The following is a 7,500-nucleotide window of genomic DNA, read 5'->3' on the forward strand; positions in this document are numbered from 1 at the left end:
GAATGGTCGAAGGAAATGGCTGCTGAGATTCAATGTCAATAGTGTAAGAGATGCACCTGGGGCAAAATTTCAACGGTAAGGAGGCGGTACCATATGTCCCAACGGGATGAAGAAAAATGTACTAGTTGAGACTGTGTGTGAGAAGGACCTAGGTAGGTATGCTGACAATGAGCTTTTGAAGTTCTCAAATATTGTGATGAAGAAGGTAAATCAGGCAACAAATTATTGGGTCTTATAAGAAGGTCGTTCAGATATCTAGATTTATCCGGTCCTCAGACGATCTTCAGGAGTGAAGTGCTTCCATCTGGAGTACTGGTCACCCCCATCTGGTCCCCGAGATATGCTAGGGACCGTCAGTTGTTGAAAAATGTTCAAAGGAGGGCCACTGGGGCTGCGCCTGCACTTCGGCATCTCAGCTACCCCTGCGAGATTGAGCGCCTGAACTGTTTTCAGCTTATACCACAGACGGGCAAGGGGGGACCTAGTTGAGGTTTATAAGACCAGGGGGGCACTACTCAGTTGGAGGTCCTTACTTTGGAGCTGGCGGACGCCGCCCCACAAGGGGTCACAGCTCAAGATTGAAGAAGCTGCAAGTCCGGAAACCGTGAGGGCAAACTTTTTTCGGAGTGAGGGTTGCAAACCCCTGAACACCCACCAGAAAAGTTGTGACGGCACCGAGGTGAGCTCTTCTGAAGAGAAGACTTAACTCAACACTGGAGCGGGTTCAGGGTACATTCAGGCCGGTGCATGCCCAGTATTGCCAACAGTGCGTGAAGTAAAAGAACATGAGTAACTTACCATCGCGCCTGAACCATTCTTCTACACTACATCTCACACAGGGACACCAAGGTTTCAAATATGGTACCACATTGGGACTGCGTAATTATAACATACTACTGTATGTTGACATATATATATATATATATATATATATATATATATATATATATATATATATATATATATATATATATAATATATATATATATATATATATATATATATATATATATATATATATATATATATATATATATATATATATATATATATATATATATATATATATATATATATATATATATATATATATATAAAAGCATAAAGCAGGGAACTCCCATGGCAGGGATATAACACACACTTGTAGTTTTCTCTCCTTTATTTACTCTAGAAATTACCCGAGGAAGGAAAGGCTGGGACCTAGATCAAACACAACTAGTTATTATACATTGTACTTACAAAACAAGCATCAACTGTTGTCATATTCACATATTGGTACCACACAGTAGTAAGAACTAAACAATAAATAATAAACCCAACCCACCAGCATAACACAGGGAGGTGGCTGTTGGTGTCGACTCACTCCAGGGTGAATGTCTGTAGAGCAAAGCTAGTATTAGCCTTATTCTCAGGGCCGGATTCAGGAGTGGGCAAAGTGGGCAGCTGCCCAGGGGCCTCCACAATCGGGGCCTCCACATATCAGGGCTGGTCGACTTAAAACCACATGAATGACTCCAGTCATGTCTCACTTTTGTGTGTGTGTGTGTGTGTGTGTTGGGAATTTGTACACTATCAATAAATATAAAGTTAATTAAAAATTTCTCAATGTTCTAATTTCCTCAATATAATGGCTTCAAAATTCTCCAAAGAAGTGTTCAAATTTCAATATTTTCTTTTGCTTGACTGACAATGTTCGCAACAATTGGTGCATTTTGCAGTGATTTCTCTCGCACTGTCCGTTTCCAGCTGGATGGTATGGAGTAGTCATAGATTTCTTTATTCCCCAGGTTTTGCATAGGTTTTTCAGTAATGCACTCTGAAATTGGGCTCCCTGATCAGTGTGAATTTTCCTAGGAACATCATAATTGGTAAATATCTCATCAACCAGGGTCTTTGCTACAGTCGCTGCCTTCTGATCCCGTGTGGCGAATGCCCAGATATACTTAGAGAACACATCTGTCACCACCAGCACATTTTCTCTACCGTCACTTGAAGGTTCTAGTACTGTAAAATCCACCGCCACGATGTCAAAGGTTCTACTGGCTGTAAGCAGCTTCATTTGCATGCATACCTCTGAGATAACTGCTTTTGCTACAATGCACCGGTGGCAGTCCCTACAATATTCAAAGATGTCCTAATCCATTCGTGGCCAGTAGCACCTCTGCTTAATCAATCTAGTGGTGCGTTCGATACCCTGATGACCCATGTCATCATGCAAAAGTTTCATTACCTCCCCCTTCAAGGTAGTAGGCAAAACTTATTGTTTTAGCTCCTGGCCTGGCCTTCCCCATTTCCTAAACAGCAATCTGTTACAAATGAGTAGGCTTGGGATAACCATGCATTTGCATATGTGCATATGCAAATGCATATTTTAACTATTTTTGAACTTTAGTGCATATTTGTAACTTTTCTTATCATACGGCATATTCTTGAAAAGTTCTTTGGTATTTATGAAAATTGATAAATATTATATATATATTATAGTACTTTAGGTCATAATTTACTCATAAGTCTCATAATAATCGTAAGGGCCATAGATAGTGACATCTATACAGCTCAATAGCCTGTGGATGGCTAGGCCGTAACTTGCTGGTCAGTGAACGCGGGACAACTGTTCGTGATTGATTCGTGTATCGGACATGTGACATAAGAACATAAGAACATAAGAATGGAGGAAACTGCAGAGGGCCTATTGGCCCATACTGGGCAGTCCCGTTTACTCCCAACCCCTATTGCTCATATGAGCATCCAACCTATGTTTGAAGCAATTCAGCGTATTCGAGTTAATGATGATATTTGGTAACTTGTTCCATTCATCCACTACTCTGTTTCCAAACCAGTGTTTACCTATTTCACGCCTAAATCTAAATTTGTCTAATTTAAAACCATTGTTACGAGTTCGCTCCTGGTTGGATAGTTTGAGTACCTTTGTAATGTCCCCTTTGTTTAGCCCTGCATTCCACTTAAACACCTCTATCAGGTCGCCCCTCGCTCTACGTCTCTCAAGGGAGTGTAAATTAAGATGCTTTAACCTGTCTCTATACTCAAGGTTCCTAATGCCCGGGATTAGTCTTGTCATTCTCCTCTGAATTCTTTCCAAGGATTCTATATCCATTCTGTAATACGGTGACCAGAACTGAACTGCGTAATCCAGGTGTGGTCTCACAAGAGCAAGATACAGTTTTAGGATGACCTCCCTAGTCTTGTAACTAACACTCCTTTGTATGAACCCAAGTACTTTATTAGCCTTGTTACGAGCAAAAACACATTGTTTACTTGGCTTAAGGTTCCTACTTATCATTACTCCTAAATCTCTCTCACAGTCGGATTTCTCTATGGCATCGTTGTTCATCTGGTATCTGGTTTCCCTGTTTACATCTCCTATACTGAGTACTTTACATTTGTCTACGTTGAATTTCATCTGCCATTTTTCAGACCATTCGAAAAATTTGTTTAGATCTTCCTGTAGTTTTGCCGAGTCCTCGTCAGATTTAATAACACGTCCTATTTTAGTGTCATCAGCAAATTTACTTATGTTGCTGTCTATGCCGATATCTATGTCGTTTATGTATATAATAAATAATAATGGTCCAAGTACTGAGCCTTGGGGAACTCCACTTGTGAAGTTGCTCCAATAGGACTTAGTGCCGTTAATGCTCACTCGCTGTTTCCTGTCCTGTAACCACGCCCTAATCCATTTAAGGATGTCACCTTTGATGCTATGAGCTTCTACCTTTCTAATTAGTCTTTCGTGGGGGACTCTGTTGAAGGCTTTGCTAAAGTCGAGATATACCACATCATAATTGTGCCCCTCGTCCACCGATTCGAAAACTGATGAAAAGAATGCTAATAGATTAGTTAGGCAAGAACGTCCGCTTGTGAAGCCATGCTGGGAATCATTGATCAATCTGTGCTTCTCCAGGTGATTTCGAATAGAGTTTGAAATGATTGCTTCCAGTAATTTGCCTACTATTGATGTTAGACTGATTGGGCGGTAGTTAGAGGATAGTGATCTATCCCCCTTCTTGAAAATCGGTATTACATTTGCTATCCTCCAGGATTCTGGTACTACACCTGTTTTTAAGGACATGTTAAACAACTTTGCTAAGGGCACAGAGGGTTGTCACTGTCAGGCTCCATCAGTTCTGGCTGTGCTTCCTGGTGAGCAGGTACAGTAGCTGTGTGAATTTTGTATCCCTCATCTTCCCACTGAAATTATCACTTTGATTTGCTTGTATTTTAATAATGTTGGGGTATTTAAATCAGAAACTTGTCTCTTATTTTAAGCATACTCATATAAAGACACCATGCGAATCCTCCCTCAGATGAATTAAATCACTTGATTTTAGCCTAAAAGGAGGCCTACATCCTCAAGCTGCAGGAATAAAAGATAGGCCTTAGTGAGATTGGCTTTGGAAATACAGAATGTGCATTTGTTTTGTTTCAGGTTGAGCACTGCAACATGCCTAAGATTAAGAAATCGCTCTTCAGTACTCTTAATGCATTGGTACAGAAGGTACAGAAAAGGGCCTGCAGAATCATGCTCGGCGCAGAATACTCCGACTACACCAACGCTCTCTCCACCCTGGAAATGCCATCCCTCAGTGACCTCCACCACCAAGCACTGGAAAGGTTTGGCAGTGGACTACTGCACCACCCTCGTCATCGCCACCTCCTGCCACCTGCAGCCCCCCACCCAACTCGCGCAGTCCGCCACTACAACAAAATACAGCCCATAAGAGCCCGCACCGATAGATATAAGAACAGCACCATCCCATCTATTGTTAAAATAATAAACAACTCCTGATTTATGTACTGTACAGCCCTGTAAATGTATTCAATGTATATTATATCATTATGTCTAAATCAAATGTAAGTCTGTATATTTTCAGCCACCGGCTGCAACTCTATAAATAAACCGTTTATTATTATTATTATTATTATTATTACAATGACTTCACCACCGATGGCCAAGTATTATTTTGTAAATACTGTGAGGTCGTGGTTTCTTCATCCAAGAAATTTCAAGTGCAGCAACATATTCAAACTGCAAAGCATGCCATGAAAAAAGAAGCCAAAACGAGTGCCAAACAACAGGCACTGCTGCCCACAACATTGTCTCGGCCTGGGCCGAAACATTCTCAGTTTAATCAAGATCTTTGTAGAGCCTTGGTAGCAGCTGATATACCTATGAATAAGCTGAACAACAAGGAACTGGTCTCATTCTTAGAGAAGTACACGGATCAAAAAGTGCCAAGTGAATCAACACTGAGAAAAAATTATGTTCCTGATCTTTACAATGAAACTTTAGATAGACTGAGAGAGAAGGTAGGTGATAATTCCATCTGGGTATCATTGGATGAGACAACAGATGTAGATGCAAGATTCGTTGCAAATTTTGTGTTTGGCATTTTGGGGCCAGAAGAAGAAAGAGACAAATCATACTTACTTAATTTGAAGGTCTTAGATAAGGTAAATCACTCAACCATGGCAGCATTTTTCACTGATTCCTTGGGATTATTATGGGTGGATGGCATCAAGTATGATCGTGTACTTCTTGTATGCACTGATGCAGCCCCATATATGGTTAAATGTATGGCAGGACTAGAAATTCTGTTTCCAAAAATGATTCATGTGACTTGTTTAGCCCATTGCCTGCACAGGTTTGCTGAATTAGCTCGTGCAGTTATGCCTGATGTGAATGTGTTGATTTCTACTGTGAAGAAGGTATTTCTGAAAGCACCGAGTCGCAAAGAGAGATTTCGACAAATTGCTGGTACTGTGCCACTTCCTACCTTCACCAGTAGTGACTAGATGGGGCACCTGGATCAAGGCAGCATTGTACTATGCTGACAATTTTGAAACTGTCAAGTGTGTAGTTGAATCATTTGATCCCACAGCATCTGTACATATGAAGGAGGCACAAAATGTACTCAAGAAGGATGGCTTGCGGGAGGATCTAATTTTCATCAGAGCCAACTAAGCATGTATTTCCTCTGCAACCCTCAAGTTGCAGAAAAAAGGACTAACTCTAAAGAGCGGCATGAATGTAGTACAAGGAGCTGTTGATTCTTTGAGTCATCTTGAGAAGAAGGATTACTTTGAAAACGTCAGCCAGGTTCTTGCTAAAAACAAAGGTTACAACCGACTGAAGAAAATCAGTGAGATACTGCAAAGCAATTCTTCTCTTGATGCTACCACTCAAGGAGAACTTGAGCTGTCAGACATAGTTAAGTTACAGTATGCTCCTATCGTTTCGTGCGATGTTGAACGAGTGTTTTCACAGTACAAATGCATTCTTGCTGATAACAGGCGAAAGTTTGTGTTTGAAATTCTACTCCACCATGTTGTAATCAAATGCAATTCACTTTCATAGACAGCTTGGGAGTTATTTAAGAATTGATTTTGAACAAGGTTAGGCTACATACCTTAAAAGTAGCAAATTCCTACATTCAGTTAATATAAGGAAATGTGTTGGTGTTTTTCTGTATTATCAAGTAAATTATTTTGTCAGCACATTATGTTCTTTAATTTAATCCTTTATGAAAAGGTCTCACTCAGCCACAGCTTTTGTGGGAAAGTAAACTCTTTGGGGTCAATTACTGCAAAATAAGTTATATTATTAAATCTAATAAGTTAAAATTGTTAACTTATTACTGCTAATATTAATTAATGTCTTTAGGAATAAGTGCATATTTAAGTGCATATTTTACCAGTTTTTACTGAATATTTGCATGCATATTTAGCCATTTTTAAGTGCATAATTATCCTAAGCCTACAAATGAGCAATCTCCCTCTCTGTTTCTTAGGCTGTTAAAATCCTGGCCCTTTCTCAGCTCCTGTAATTCACTTTCTCCTATCTGCCCTTCTAGGCCCTTTCGGCACGATGAAATGTTACTGTCCTGCTCCTGCAGTTGCTCCAAACCTTCCTGAGATATGCTGGGAAGCCATATTAACTGTCGAGTCACCTGAGAGCTATTCACTCCCCTTTCCTCAGCTGGGCATGGGGTCTCACTGTCCTCACCACTAAAAGAACTCTCCCCTGAAAGCATCTAGGCATCATAGCTTCAACCCTCTCGGAGGAGTCATCTGCCCCAGGTTCTGGCTCATGGCTCTTTCTGGACAATCCATCTGCATTCCCATCTGCTTTCCCTGCCCGATATTCCAGATGATAATCAAAACCGAGCTAAATCGCCACCCATCTCTGTTCTATCAAGCTTAGTCTTGTCCAAGTAAGTCAAAGGATTGTTGTCAGTGAGGACAGTAAACTTGTTGCCTACCAGATAGTCTTTGAATTCTCCGTGATGGCCCACTTCAAAGCGAGCAGATCTAATTTCATGCTACTGTAATTCTTCATATTTCTCTCCGACCCTTTCAAGCCCCTACTTGTATCGCTCCAGCCACTCGCCAACATTGTCATGTTGGCGTGTCCGGTGATGTCCCTGCTGCCTTGAAGGTGGACACTGGGGCTACCAGGACGTGGTCAGCGATGGTAGTGGT

Source organism: Homarus americanus, unplaced genomic scaffold (genome assembly GCF_018991925.1).
Source record: "Homarus americanus isolate GMGI-L3 unplaced genomic scaffold, GMGI_Hamer_2.0 scaffold60201, whole genome shotgun sequence".
NCBI classification, from domain to species: Eukaryota; Metazoa; Arthropoda; class Malacostraca; order Decapoda; family Nephropidae; genus Homarus; species Homarus americanus.